The 16,377-nt window shown below is 43.3% G+C and overlaps 1 protein-coding gene across 1 annotated transcript in view; it reads right to left on the bottom strand.

The window, feature by feature from the left end:
- The window catches only part of ppig (peptidylprolyl isomerase G (cyclophilin G)), a 62,331-nt gene that overhangs the window by 26,770 nt on the left and 19,184 nt on the right, over positions 1-16,377 (bottom strand). The gene's annotated exons all lie outside the window — the stretch shown is intronic.

Raw genomic sequence — 16,377 nt, 5'->3', positions numbered from 1 at the left:
AAATAATCACTATACTCCATGACGATAAAATCTAGCAACTAATTGTAATAGGCTGAAGCCTTTACAAACACCTTCAGCGTGACTATGAATGGATGATGCAATTATAATTCCTCTCACTGTCTCTAACATCTCAAAAGTCTGCCTTCAGGCAAACCAATTCAAGGGACTTGGCAAAACAAAAATAGATGGACTCACTACAAATAGCAAAGGCTTTGCGCCCCATCAATATTGCCCTTATAAGGCTGACAATGTGCTCCAGAATTAACCATGACTTTATCAAAGCTGCCTTACAAGAAAAAGAGCACTGGTATCTAGCTCTCACTGTGGAAAAATATTGAGGTGCCCCCAGTCTGCAAAAAGTAAGACAAGTCTTATCTAGTCAATTATTGCCCCATTAGTTATTTGTCAATCAACAGCAAAAGTGATGGATGATGTAGTTAACAATGCTATTACAAACTGATTATTTCACAATAACATATTATTGTTACTCTGCTTGCTTTCCAACAGAGTCACTTAGATCCAGACCTTCTGACTTTTGGACGTCTGAAGATTTTCCACAGACACCTAAAACCTCACTTGGGCTGCAGTCCAAACATAGATTAAAAAAAGCTGAATTCTCCACTAATCTCTCTCCCAATTCCCCTCTAAAAGACTCTACAGTGCATCTGACAGAGAGCTGGTATGGCCATAATAGGTCAAATGGCTTGCTCCCCTGTGCTGCGATCATTCTGTCATTCTATAAACCCCAACCTTCTATCTTATTTCTTGTTAAATTAGTCAGTGTCCCATCTTGTCTGATACCACTCTTGTTTGGAGCATCAACATGTTTTAAACCCATTAAAGCTGCTACATAATTGGAAGCTTTTATTGAAAAACGAAAGATAAATACGGATAAATACTCCAAAGAGAAGTCTTTGCCTTAGAGTTATGCATTGGGTACTTTCATTTCATCCAAATGACAACACCAAGAATAATGAAGATGCTTCAGTACTTTTGTTTTTAAAAAAAGAAAATCAGAATATTTAATAACACTGACATATATCATAAAATTTGTTTTGCAGCAGCAGTACAGTGCAATGCACAAAAATTACTATAAGTTGCAATAAGAAATATTAAAAAATCAGTAATGCAAAATGAGAGCAAAGCAGCGAATAGTGTTCATGAACCATTCAAAAATCTGATTGCAGAGGGGAAAAAGCTGTTCCTAAATGTCGAGTGTGTGTCTTCAAGCTCCTGTACCACCTGACCGTAATGACGAGAAGAGGACATGACTTTGATGGAAGAGGATCAGAAATGAAGCATGCCAACATCTTGAGGAACTGTCTTTTGAAGATGTCCTCAATGATGGGGAGCCTCGTGCCTTGTGATGGAGCCAGCTGAGTCTACAACCATCTGAGGCCTCTTATGGTTCTATGAATTGGTGCACCAGACACTGATGCAAACAGTCAAATGCTCTCCATGTCTTTGGTGACATGTTACATCTCCTCAATCCATTGGCATGTCTTCTTCATAGATATATCAATATATTGGGAGTAGGACAGATCTTCAAAGATGTTGACATCCAGGTCTTCTCTGGCCTCTGGAACCACTTCAGTCAGCCTGGGAATTGTACTCCCACAACGCTAATTCAGATTCAGATTCAGTTTATTGTCATTTAGAAACTACAAATGCAATGCAGTTAAAAAATGAGACAACGTTTATGATAATGATTGCGCACGGCACCCCACTTCACAAATAACAGATAATCAGTTCCGGAGTGGCCGCTGCAAGCTGCGTTGTGCCACCATCTTGGATCCCTAACATGCAACAACTTCCAGGATTCAAATCCAGCAACAGTGAAAGAACGACAATTCAGTTTCCAAGTTAGGACAACGTTTGACTTGGGGGAGAGCTGGCAGGTGCTGATGTTTCCATGTGTGTACTTCCATTGTCCATAAAGCTGGTCAAGGTCATGGATTTGAGAGTTGTTGTTGAAGGGCACGATGAGTTTCTGTAATGCATTTTGGTGACAGTCCATACTTCACCAATGGTGGCAGATAATGTTGCAGGATGAATAGAATACCAAACAGATTTCTCTTGTTATGATACCAGCCCCCTCCTTTGTGAGAATTGCAAGAGCCCTAGTGAAAGGGGGGTCAATGACCCGAGAGAGAGAGAGAGCAAGAGAGAGAGAGAGACAGGCTGAATGGACACAGGAAATGGAAAGACAGCAACGTGCTGGATACCGCATTCCACTGGGACAAAAGCTGGCGACTGGCATTGTTCTCAGGAGACACCTGGGAACTGCAGACGTGCCAACTCGCAGGGACATTGTAAAGCCCTCGGGCAAAGTGGGCTGGTTGAGAGAGAGATTGCATCACCTGCAACCTGATTGACACCTGAGATCCCGTGAGGCAGTATAAAGAAGGGTCTGAAAGAGGACGACCCTCAGACGCACCAAGGAGACACCAAGAAGCACGATAACGCTTCCCGTGGGAACGGGAAGCCATTTTGAAATAAGCCACGTGCGTTAAATTCCGAATGCGGGGTTTGTGGCTGGAACCAACAGAAGATCGCTTTTAACTAACAACGGGGAAGATCGCTCCCCTGATTCCATGGATGTTTTGGGCAAGTTTTTCCGTTTATCTCTCTCTCTCTCTCCAACACGTGAAACCAAAAGGGAAAAGCCTGCAGACTTCAGAGTGACTCTTTATATTTCCAATTGGACTCAGTATTATACCCTAGACAACGAAAGAGCTTATTTCTGAGTGATTATTAATGTACCTGCGTTTTAGATTGAGTATTGACGCATGTTATCTGAATGTTTGTATTAACCTTAATTTTTGTGCCCCTTTATTAATAAAACTTTTGAAAATAGTACCATTGGACTTCAACTGACATATCTATCTTTGCTGGTAAGTGAAACCAGTTACTGGTTTCATAACAAGTGGGGTTCTCGTCTCGGGATTTGACACCAAAAAGGGGGAGGTCAGTCAATCGGGATTGTAAGTCAAAAAAAAATAATTTGGATCTGGTACGCAGGTAGCCAGACAGAAAAACCAGCTAAGATGGACGTGTGTGAATTTATGAGCACCAAATCAGACTTGTTAAATTTGGCGAAGGGGTTAGAGATGGAAAACGAGCTGGCTCAAGCTGAGAGGCAAAGACAGCATGAAATTTGGATCAGAGAGTTAGCAGCAGCCGAGAGAGCGGCAGCGGGGAGAGAAAGAGAGAGGGAGGAGCTAAGGAGAGAGCGGTTTAATGTTAGTCGGGAGCTGAGAGTAGTACCTCCGTTCGAAGAGACGGATGTTGATAGTTATTTCATTACTATATACCAGAATCAGAAGTGGCAGGGGGAGCAGTGGGTCGCGTTGTTGCGAAGTGTGTTAGCAGGAGGAAGGACCCGCAGACCAGCGAGTGCGGTGGCCCCGCCCCTAGAGTCCCAAAGCTATCGCGCATGCGCGGTCACTCGCAGCCTGTCGGAAAAAGCGGCTGAGAAAGAGGACAGTTTAAATGAAGCCAGCGGTGATCTGGCCAAGATGTTTTTACCGACCCTGTACCATGAGGGTTCCGAGGGTGGTAAAACAGAAAGCAGTAAAGTAAAAGGGGGTAAGGGAGAGGAAATAGCCCTGCCCTTAGTGAAGAGAAAGGTCCTAGAGGTAGGAACTAAAGTTGAGAAACGGATAAAGTTGTTAAAATGTCCAGAGTTGGACATGGTTAATCTGTCTGGTTTGGCAGAATTGTTTGAAGAAGTTCAGAGTTCTAAAGGTGTTCTCGATGGTCCCGAGAGTGAAATGAGGGCAGTCTTAGAGAGGAAGGGTATCCTTGCTGTGGAGAAGTCAGCTGAAATGGCCGAGGAGGTTGTTTCAGCTCGCAGGGTTGCGCCTTCCCCAACGGGGGGCTGCCTAGAGAGTAACTGGAAGGATCGGGGGACGTTAGAATTTGAAAAAGGTACGGGTATTGAAAGCCTGGAAGGGGCCAATGTCCCGTTTGAGTGTGTCCAAGATGGGGGCGCACGTGGTGCTGAACCTGGTAACAGAGCTCAGGGGAAGTCTGAGGTGTTTGATTCAGGGGGACGGGGCGGCCGTCTTTGTGGATCAGATAGGGTTGGTTCAGTAGGAAAAGGGTTAACCTTGGTAACCGTGGGAAGTGTGAGTTCCACGGTGTTTGTATTCGAGAGTGGGGCCAAGGTTAATGCCGAATTTAAGGGGGGAATGAGGATTGTTATTGAAGGAAACGGAAAGTCTGTAGTTCCCAAGTCGAAGGAAGAAATTTTAAACCTGGCAGATCGCTCACAGAGTGAGTCGGGAAATAGCGGGGCCCCCCACTCTATTGTTACGCCAGGGTGGGGTGTGAAGAGGTTGCATTCGAAATGCTACCTGAAAGAGGAGTTGGAATTAAAAACAAATAGCCTAAAGGGTATTGACAGTTTGGGGCATGGTGTTGAAAAAAATAGCCCCGATGAACGAGGCGGGCGGGAGTTCTCGCCAGAAAAGAGGTGACGGTTAATGGGGATGCCATTTTTTTTAAACAGCAAAGCAGGTTTTACGGGTTGCGCCAAAGCCTGTGAATAATAAAGACAGACCTTTGGAGACCTGCCGGCGAAGTAAACCGACCGAAACGATTAGTATTCGCATAAACTTTTGTAGATGCACCTAAGCTAAGATCACACCTCCGCAGTTTTGTTGCTGAAAACAATAAATAAATAGGTGGTTATTGAATTGAAGTCTGCACAAGACTTTAAGATATTAAGATGTTAAGATATTAACTAAAGGGGCACTGTACTTGTTAACTGTTTAGATGCTGACTTGAATGTATAACTGTATTACTCTGTAGTGAAAAGAAAAGCTTCTGTATTGTATTAGATTCAAAATTTCTGTAAGACTGTACCACTCTGGGTTTTAACCGCTGGTAAAAACCTTTTTAAGAGGGGAGGTGTTATGATACCAGCCCCCTCCTTTGTGAGAATTGCAAGAGCCCTAGTGAAAGGGGGGTCAATGACCCGAGAGAGAGAGAGAGCAAGAGAGAGAGAGAGACAGGCTGAATGGACACAGGGAATGGAAAGACAGCAACGTGCTGGATACCGCATTCCACTGGGACAAAAGCTGGCGACTGGCATTGTTCTCAGGAGACACCTGGGAACTGCAGACGTGCCAACTCGCAGGGACATTGTAAAGCCCTCGGGCAAAGTGGGCTGGTTGAGAGAGAGATTGCATCACCTGCAACCTGATTGACACCTGAGATCCCGTGAGGCAGTATAAAGAAGGGTCTGAAAGAGGACGACCCTCAGACGCACCAAGGAGACACCAAGAAGCACGATAACGCTTCCCGTGGGAACGGGAAGCCATTTTGAAATAAGCCACGTGCGTTAAATTCCGAATGCGGGGTTTGTGGCTGGAACCAACAGAAGATCGCTTTTAACTAACAACGGGGAAGATCGCTCCCCTGATTCCATGGATGTTTTGGGCAAGTTTTTCCGTTTATCTCTCTCTCTCTCTCCAACACGTGAAACCAAAAGGGAAAAGCCTGCAGACTTCAGAGTGACTCTTTATATTTCCAATTGGACTCAGTATTATACCCTAGACAACGAAAGAGCTTATTTCTGAGTGATTATTAATGTACCTGCGTTTTAGATTGAGTATTGACGCATGTTATCTGAATGTTTGTATTAACCTTAATTTTTGTGCCCCTTTATTAATAAAACTTTTGAAAATAGTACCATTGGACTTCAACTGACATATCTATCTTTGCTGGTAAGTGAAACCAGTTACTGGTTTCATAACACTCTGTCATGAGTGGTATTAAGTTTATTTAGAATTTTCAGATGTGTACCAACCCAAGCAAGATAATTCTTCATCATATTCCTGAGTTGTGTTGGATCCTAAACTGGATCGATCGTCCTCTGTTACCAGATCACCTACTAAATCTGCCTTAGCTATCCAATCGTTTCTCTATAATTTTGGTATCTCTGATATATGGCGTTTCCTCCATCCTACGGAGAGAGATGATTCTTTTTTCTCACATGTTCACCATACCTTCACTAGAATTGACTATTTCCTACTCGATAACCAACTTATCCCATTTGCCCACTCTTGTGACTATCAGAGTATACTGATTTCTGACCATGCCCCAATTACCCTCTCTCTGAACTTTCCTGGTCTCCCTCAGAGGAATAAACACTGGCGGTTTGATTCAACTTTATTATCGGATGATGATTTTGTAAAATTTATTAAGGATCAGATGACCTTTTATTTTAACACTAATACATTACCTGAAGTGCCATCCCAGATTGTCTGGGATGCCATGAAAGCATATCTGAGGGGTCAAATAATCTCTTACACAGCAAATCTCAACAGAAGATCCCGTGCAGATCGATCAGACCTCATTAACCAGATTAAAGATTTGGATCAAATATATACCCAAATTAAGAACCCTGAATTATACAAGAAGCACGTTGAACTCCAAACTAAATTTAACCTTCTGTCCACTCAACCTGTCGAACGCCAACTTCTCGAAAGCAAGAATCGCTTTTACATTCATGGGGATAAGTCTGGTAAATTCCTAGCCAATCAGCTGAGGCGTTCCAAAGCCAAACAACATATTACAAAGATCCGGAAGGAGAATGGAGACTTTACATCGGATCATTTAGAAATTAATGACGCATTTAAAATTTTTTATTCTCGGCTTTATTCCTCTGAATCTCTGAATGACAGTATCTCTGTTGATCAATTTTTACAGAATCTGAATATCCCCTCACTTTCATCTGATTTCAAAGCCAAACTCAATGCGCCTATATCATCAGAAGAAATATCTTTTGCAATTTCTGCACTGTCCTCAGGGAAATCTCCTGGACCTGATGGGTTCCCTGTAGAATTTTATAAATCATTCTCTTCACTTCTTTCTCCTCAGTTACTTTCAGTATTATCTGACTTGTTTAATTACGGCAAATTGCCACCCTCTTTCAATGAGGCATCTATTATTCTTCTTTTAAAAAAGGGCAAAGACCCAACAGAGTGTTCCTCGTACAGGCCGATCTCTCTGCTCAATGTTGATGTAAAGATCTTAGCTAAAGTGTTGGCTCATAGATTAGAAACCGTTATTCCCTCCATTATCTCTGATGACCAAACAGGCTTTATTAAAAACCATCTCCCTTTTTTTAACATTCGGCATCTATTTAATATCTTATACTCAGCTCCAACTGGGACTCCTGAATGTGTTATTTCCCTCGATGCGGAGAAAGCATTTGATCGTATAGAGTGGAACTACCTTTTTGCAGTCTTAGAAAAATTTGACCTCAGCCAAAGTTTCATCTCTTGGATCCAATTGCTGTACCTGTGTCCTACTGCTTCTGTTTTAACTAATTTTCAGAAATCCCAAGTATTTAATCTCAAACGTGGCACCCGTCAAGGATGCCCCTTAAGTCCCTTTCTCTTTGATTTGGCTATAGAACCTCTGGCGATAGATTTCGAAACTGTCCTGAATTGACCGGGATTTGGAGAGGGGGTGTTCAGCATAAAGTTTCTCTCTATGCTGATGACTTATTACTCTTTCTCTCAAATCCGTCTACATCCTTACCTCTAATGTTTTCACTTCTTGACCAGTTTAGCCAGATCTCTGGCTATAAACTTAATTTACATAAGAGTGAACTTTTCCCAATTAATAAAGAAGCACAAGAACTAATATTTCGTGATCTCCCTTTTAAAGTAGTCCATAATCAATTTACTTATCTTGGAATTACAGTCACAAGGAAGTTTAAAGATCTCTTTCGTGAAAACTTTGCCAATCTTTCATATATTATAAAACAGAGTCTGGTACAATGGTCACCTCTATCTATGTCTTTGGTAGGTCGTATTAATGTTGTTAAAATGTATGTTCTCCCCAAATTTTTATACTTATTTCAATCTATCCCAATTTTTATTCCTAAATCTTTTTTTGATTCCTTAGACTCTATTATTTTGTCATATCTGTGGCAGAATAAGCGCTCTAGAATTAATAAAATCCACCTCCAAAAATCTAAAAAAGAGGGTGGCATGGCTTTACCTAACTTTCACTTATATTATTGGACAGCTAATATACGTTGTGCTACCTTCTGGTCTTTCTTCCACGGCCAACCTGAGTGCCCTAACTGGGTGGCAATGGAGTTGAGCTCCACTAAAGAATTATCTATCTCTGCACTTCTTGGCTCTGCACTCCCTAGCAGTCTGCCCAGATCAATAGCTAATCCTCTTGTTAGGCACACTTTGCGTATATGGGCTGTTACGAAAACCCCGTAACCAGGTAACTTACCAGCAAAGATAGATGGATCAGCTGAGTCGGATGCTACTATTTTCAAACGTTTTATTCAATAAGGGCACAAACGTATGGTTAATACAAAACATTCAAATCGTCAAAACTCAATCTAAAACACCGGTGTAACCATAATCAATCAGAAATAGGCTCTTTCGTTGTCTAGGGTATATAATACTGAGTCCAATTGGAAATATAAAGAGTCACTCTGAAGTCTGCAGGCTTTCGGTTTCACGTGTTGGAGAGAGAGAGAGATAAAACGGAAAAACTTGCCGTTTACATCCGTGTAATCAGGGGAGCGATCTTCCCCGTTGTTAGTTAAAAGCGATCTTCCGTTGGTTCCAGCCACAAACCCCGCATTCGGAATTTAACGCACGTGGCTTATTTCAAAATGGCTTCCCGTTCCCACGGGAAGCGTTATCGTGCTTCTTGGTGTCTCCTTGGTGCGTCTGAGGGTCGTCCTCTTTCAGACCCTTCTTTATACTGCCTCACGGGATCTCAGGTGTCAATCAGGTTGCAGGTGGTGCAATCTCTCTCTCAACCAGCCCACTTTGCCCGAGGGCTTTACAATGTCCCTGCGAGTTGGCACGTCTGCAGTTCCCAGGTGTCTCCTGAGAACAATGCCACAGTCACCAGCTTTTGTCCCAGTGGAATGTCTTTCCATTTCCTGTGTCCATTCAGCCTGTCTCTCTCTCTCTCTTTTGGGTCATTGACCCCCCCTTTTCTAGGGCTCTTGCAATTCTCACAAAGGAGGGGGCTGGTATCATAACACCTCCCCTCTTAAAAAGGTTTTTACCAGCGGTTAAAACCCAGAGTGGTACAGTCTTACAGAAATTTTGAATCTAATACAGAGTAATACAGTTATACATTCAAGTCAGCATCTAAACAGTTAACAAGTACAGTGCCCCTTTCCTTTAATACCTTAACCTCGTGTGCCCTACTAACGCCTGGTAGCATCAAACTTCAGCTCAATAACCACCTTATTTATTTGCTTTCTTCGGCAACATAACTAAGGAGGTGTGATCTTAGCTTACATACATCTACAAAGGTTCATGCAAAAGACAAATTTTTATGCTACTTTCAAACTTAACAGTCAAGCTTCCATGGGTGTTGTCTTTATTATTCACATACTTTGTCAAAATCCCTTAAAACCGGCTTCTGCTATTTTAAAAATCGCGCCCCCATTAACCCTCGCCTTTTTTCCGGTTAATTCCCTCGTGGCGATCTTGGGCACCCTGGCGAAATAAGCTTTCGCCCGCTCCTTTCATAGGAGTTATTTTGTCAGCGTGTTCCAAACTTAGACCACCCAATTCCTTAATTTTAGGCCATTTGTCGTTTTCCTCTTCAGGACCCGTCATGCTATTAGTTTCCAATTTAAGATCCGCAAGCGATCTCGCTTTGTTCAGACAGCATTTCAAATTCTGCCTTTTCACAGCACCCTCTTGAATAACAATAGCGTGTGGGGCACCTTTACATTCCAAATCAACCTGTAATTGATTCGCAGGCACCGTGTTACCAAGCCATTGTCTCTGCAGCCTGGTTGCTGCTTCTGACATCAATCCAGACCTTAAATTTTCTTCCTTTGATTTGGGAATTACAGATTTCCCGTCTCCCTCCACAACAACAGTTATCTCCCCATTCGTAAACTCCACATTAACTCTGAAGACCCCCTTCTGTACAACCCTCTGGGAACTCACACTTCCCAAGGTTAACCCCTTTTTCCCCCGAACCAGGTCTATCTGACTCACGAGGACGGCCGCCCCGTCCCCCTGAATCAAACACCTCAGACTTCCCCTGAGCTCTGTTACCAGGTTCAGCACCACGTGCGCCCCCATCTTGGACACACTCAAACGGGACATTGGCCCCTTCCAGGCTTTCAATACCCGTACCTTTTTCAAATTCTAACGTCCCCCGATCCTTCCAGTTACTCTCTAGGCAGCCCCCCGTTGGGGAAGGCGCAACCCTGCGAGCTGAAACAACCTCCTCGGCCATTTCAGCTGACTTCTCCACGGCAAGGGTACCCTTCTCCTCTAAGACTGCCCTCATTTCACTCTCGGGACCATCGAGAACATCTTTAGGACTCTCAACTTCTCCAAACAATTCTGCCAAACCAGACAGATCAACCACGTCCAACTCTGGACGTTTTAACAGCTTTATCCGTTTCTCATCTTTATTTCCTACCTCTAGGACCTTTCTCTTCACTAAGGGGAGGGCTATCTCCTTACCCTTACCCCATTTTACTTTACTACCTTCCGTTTTACCACCCTCTGAACCCTCGTGGTGTAGGGTCGGTAAAAACGTCTGGGCCAATTTCAAACTGCGCGCGGTCCCAGTCGCCGCTCTCGACAGGCTGCGAGTGACCGCGCATGCGCGATAGCTCGGGGACTCCATGGGCGGGGCCTCAACTATCAGGGCGGTTCCCATCTTCCCACCCGCGAGGTCATTACCCAACAGGAGGTCCACGCCCTCCCCCGGTAACTCCGGCAGGACTCCTAGCTCCACAGGTCCCGACACCAACTCGCAATCGAGAAAGACCCTATGCAAAGGCACGACCGTGATCTGGTTCCCGATTCCTCTCAGGGCAACCTCCCCCGTCCGAGGGCCGAAATTTAACACATTACGGCTAATTAACGATAGTTCCGCCCCCGTGTCTCTCCAAATTCGTACAGGGATGGGGGGGTCCCCTTCCCTCAAAGACACGGTTCCTTCGGAACTAAATGTCTCCCGCCCCTCCGGTACTCCATCTACCTGGGGCCCTCTTGTCAACGTCCTGATTACCACTGAACGCCCGATAGGGATCGCTGCTCTCTCCCTCTCTGGCTCCTTTCTCAGAGCAAAGCACATTGATGCAATATGTCCCACCTTTCCACAATTAAAACAGTTTAAACCAGGAGATCTCCAGGTTTCCTGTCTGTTATCCTCACTTTTTGTGCTAGCTCCCGGTGGAGTCTCTCCCTTAGCCGGCGGACTGTCCCTACCATTCCGACGGTCTCTCGGGTAACTTTTTGGCGAGGAAAACTTTGTCTTGTGGGTTAGGGCATATTCATCTGCGAGCCTAGCCATCTCTGAGATGGACTGATTCGTCCTCTCATTTAAATACATTCGGATCTCTTCCGGAACGCAACTTTTAAATTCCTCAATCAAAACTAGCTCCCTGAGACGCCCATAGTCCTCGGCCACCTTTTCAGCTGTGCACCAACGATTCAAGAGCACACCCTTCTCATGGGCTAGCTCGGTATACGTTTGATTCCACCCTCTTTTTAAATTTCGGAACCTTTGTCTATACGCCTCAGGTACTAACTCGTAACCTCGGAGAATGGCCTCCTTTACTTGATCATAATTCCCATCCCTTTCTGTGGGCAGCGCGGCATATACCCGCTGTGCTTTTCCCCGTAACACACTTTGTAACAACGCCACCCATTGCTCTCTGGGCCACTGCTGATTCTCTGCCACCTTTTCAAAGAGCAAGAAATAACTATCAACATCCGTCTCCTCGAACGGGGGGACCAACCTCAACGCCCGACTAATATCAAACCCCTCTTTCTCTCCCCCTTGAGTTCTTCGCTCTTGTTTTCGCCTGTCCAGCTCCAATTCATAGTTCCTCTGTTTCTCTCTCTCTTCTGCTTCTAGCTGCTTTAGTTTGAACACCTGCTCTCTTTCCCTCTCGGCTTCTCTTGCCCTCTCGGCTTCTCTTGCCCTCTCGGCTTCTCTTGCCCTCTCGGCTTCTCTCTCTGCAGCCTTCTGAGCTGCGTCTATTTCTAGCTGCTTTATTTTAAACTCATGTTCCAGCCTTGCTTTCTCCAACTCTGCCTGATTTGTCCCACTCACTAATCTCCTTTCGGGAATATTTTCCAAATCCTCAGCTGTAAACACCTTCTTCCCAACGTAGTGCTGTTGTATGACCCTTAGCACTTCCTGCTTTTTCATTGCTGGCTTCACCGCTGTGAGGTCTAAGGCCTGCGCCAAACTTACTAAGTCTGATTTTGTAGCCTTCCCTAGCGCCTCTACCGTCGGGTTTCTCATGAATTCACCCACATCCATCTTTGCTGGTTTCCCGTCTGACTACCTGCGTAACCAGATTTAAGTTTGGACTTACAGCCCGATTGACTGACCTCCCCCTTTTTGGTGTCAAATCCCGAGACGAGAACCCCACTTGTTACGAAAACCCCGTAACCAGGTAACTTACCAGCAAAGATAGATGGATCAGCTGAGTCGGATGCTACTATTTTCAAACGTTTTATTCAATAAGGGCACAAACGTATGGTTAATACAAAACATTCAAATCGTCAAAACTCAATCTAAAACACCGGTGTAACCATAATCAATCAGAAATAGGCTCTTTCGTTGTCTAGGGTATATAATACTGAGTCCAATTGGAAATATAAAGAGTCACTCTGAAGTCTGCAGGCTTTCGGTTTCACGTGTTGGAGAGAGAGAGAGATAAAACGGAAAAACTTGCCGTTTACATCCGTGTAATCAGGGGAGCGATCTTCCCCGTTGTTAGTTAAAAGCGATCTTCCGTTGGTTCCAGCCACAAACCCCGCATTCGGAATTTAACGCACGTGGCTTATTTCAAAATGGCTTCCCGTTCCCACGGGAAGCGTTATCGTGCTTCTTGGTGTCTCCTTGGTGCGTCTGAGGGTCGTCCTCTTTCAGACCCTTCTTTATACTGCCTCACGGGATCTCAGGTGTCAATCAGGTTGCAGGTGGTGCAATCTCTCTCTCAACCAGCCCACTTTGCCCGAGGGCTTTACAATGTCCCTGCGAGTTGGCACGTCTGCAGTTCCCAGGTGTCTCCTGAGAACAATGCCACAGTCACCAGCTTTTGTCCCAGTGGAATGTCTTTCCATTTCCTGTGTCCATTCAGCCTGTCTCTCTCTCTCTCTTTTGGGTCATTGACCCCCCCTTTTCTAGGGCTCTTGCAATTCTCACAAAGGAGGGGGCTGGTATCATAACAGGGCTCAGTTCAGGAAATGTTATGGTTTCCAGGGGTTTTCCGTTTCTAGCCCTGTCGCACATAATCACCTTTTTTTACCTACTACGTACGATTCAGCATTCCATGTTTGGTATAGAAGGACATTAGACATTTTGAAGATCTTTTCATTGATAATCGCTTCGCTTCTTTTCAGCAGCTCTCTGTTAAGTTCAACCTGCCTAACGCTCATTTTTTCAGATATCTCCAAATCCGACACTTTATTGCTTCTTTAATTCCTAACTTTCCTGAAAGGCCTGCGAAAAATGCTATGGACCTATTTCTTTCCATTAATCCACTAGGTAAAGGTTTAATATCAATTATCCGAGATAAACTAGCAGCCTTACGACGGGCCCCTGTGGATAAAATTAAAATGGCCTGGGAGCAGGATTTAAATATCTCCTTATCCGAGGAGAGCTGGGACTCAGTTCTCAAATCGGTTAACTCAACCTGTCTTTGTGCTCGCCATTGCCTTTTACAGTTTAAGATTGTTCATAGAGCCCATATGTCTAAATCTAAACTATCTCGATTCTACCCTGGCATTTGTCCGCTCTGTGATAAATGCAAGAGGGTCGTGGCCTCTCTCAACCATATGTACTGGTTCTGTCCTAACTTGGAGAAATTCTGGAAAGATGACTTCACTACATTATCGGGTATTCTGAATCAGCACCTAGAACCAAACCCCTTAATTGCTCTATTCGGTTTTTGGGGCGAGACAGATTTATGTCTGGGTCCGACCAAATGTCAAATACTATCCTTTGCCTCTCTCCTGGCTAGACGCTTGATCCTCCTTAGATGGAGAGATGTTGCCCCGCCCACTCATGCGCAATGGCTTAACGACATTATGGCCTGCTTGGACCTCGAAAAAATTCATTATTCAGTTCTTAATTTGGATCTAAAGTTCCATAAGGTCTGGGGACCTTTTATCGAGTACTTTTATAACCTTCCTCTTGACTAGGGTTTTTTTTTTCTTCTTTTCGGTCCCTTGCTTTCAGCTCCCTTTTTTTTTCTGGTAGTAGGCATTATTATCCTCTGTTGCTAAGTGTATTCACAGTCTGGGAGTTTGACTGTCCTGACCTATACTCTTTATATTGTGTTGTGGTTGGTCTGGAGTTGTTGTTTTTTTTCTTGTGTTGTGGGGCTTGGGGAGGACACTCAGCTCACTTGTCTTTAATTTAGGTGCTTTTTTGTTAAATTCTCTTCCTTTGTAGCATATTGTTATTGTATGCTTAATTTTGCACTGTATTAATGCTCCTCATTGGGATTTGGGGTTTTTAATTTGTAAAATGTTTTGAAAAACTAATTAAAAAAAAATATTCCTGAGTTGTTCTTCATCTGCAGTGAGTGTCACGAGGCCAGATATCTGCCACCAAACATTCAGCTTCTGAACAGCATTTTTTGGGTGAGCCAGTGAAATCTGTAGTTAATGCTGATTCTCCCACCCCCACTATGTTGATGATGGTGAATAAGCAATGGCAAAGCAGCTGAATGTCAAGGATAGAACTGACTGGCTCATATGGCTCAAATGATAGTCGCCACTTATCATCCCATGCCCAAATACTGTCAAGGCCTACTGCATGAAGTACTTCATTTCCTGAAGAACAGCTAATACAATGGAACACTGCACAATTCTGATGTGTTGACAGAGGGAAGGTCATATTGAATACTGTACTGAATCATTAGCCTGGACTTGCTGCTCCACTTTCCACTTGAACTTACAGTTCCGAGTCAGAAGTAACAGTTTTACCAACTAAGCTGCAGCTTAAGTTACAAATGCTGTCTTCATACAATTATATTTCTACAATTCAGGTTAAAGACCAGAGTTATATAACAACACATACCTCTACTAGTGTAAGGCTGTGATTTCAGCATGATAAGTTTAACCAAGCAGTTTCAAATGTAAATGGAGACTTAAGAATTCATAATGAAAGAACAATATTACTTTCTTAAATAATACCTTTCACATTCCAAATAACTTCACAGGAATTATGAATCGTATATTGACTGAGTTGCACTAGGTGTTTTTCAAGCCAAACGTTAGAAGTTTGCTTAAAGTGATGGGTTTCAATGGGTTCCTTGACAAGAGGCTGAGGAGTTAATTTTAAGAAAGTCTAACAAAGGTAATTTTGTTCTCTTGGGAATTGAGAGGAAGAAGGTGGAGATGCATTTCATATCAGGATATGGACAGTGTGGATAAAGAGAAACTATGATCAATGGCAGTGGGATCAAGAACATTGGAACATAGAAATAAGATAATTAAATAACTATAATTGACAAGCTTTTTTTTGTTAATTTTCAGGACAGAACATTAGGATCTGGAAAGTATTGCCAAAGTGAGTAATGGAAGTCGAATTTTAAGATAACATTTAAAGAGTACAAGATCAAGAAAAGTAAAATAATTGCAGGCTGTGGGGAGAGAGCAGGGAAGTAAAACCATTTGGATTGCCCTTGGAAGAAGTTGGCACAGACTTAAAAGGGGTGAAATTTTCATGCTGTAACCTATAGCTTTGTGAATCATGAAGCTTGGACACTTCGCAACTGCAGGTTTAGCAGTTGACAATTTAGCAACTGGATGCAGCAAAGACCAAGGAATGTAAGGTGATATACAATTGGGAAAAGAGAACAAGAGTTTTAAAATAAAATCAATTAAAAGAAAGCCAATGCAAGTCTGCAAGTGCAAGGTGTGCTGGATGACTGAGATACAGTGAGTTAAGAAACTTACAAGAAAGTGTTGAAAATACAGCCAGAAGTATCAGGAAAAATTAAGAAGGAATGGGAAAAAGAATTTCATTGCCTTATACCCACTGAGCAGTGGGAGAAAATTTTACAATTAGTCAATTCTTCTTCTATTTGTGCTAAACATGCCTTAATACAATTTAAGGTTGTACACAGAGCTCATATGTCTAAGGATAAACTTGCTCGATTTTATTCTTATGTTAATCCAACCTGTGACAGATGTCATTCTGAAGTTGCTTCATTGACCCACATGTTTTGGTGTTGCCCCTGCTTGCAAAATTATTGGAAAGATATTTTCGGTATTATTTCAAAAGTTCTGAATATTAAATTGCAACCGCATCCTATTACTGCAATTTTTGGTTTACCAATGGTGGATAATAGTTGTTTATCCCCCCTCAGCTCGG

Source organism: Hemitrygon akajei, chromosome 5 (assembly GCF_048418815.1).
Source record: "Hemitrygon akajei chromosome 5, sHemAka1.3, whole genome shotgun sequence".
Taxonomy (NCBI): Eukaryota; Metazoa; Chordata; class Chondrichthyes; order Myliobatiformes; family Dasyatidae; genus Hemitrygon; species Hemitrygon akajei.
Note: the sequence above shows the minus strand (reverse complement) of the source record. Positions and strands in the feature narration are given on the sequence as shown.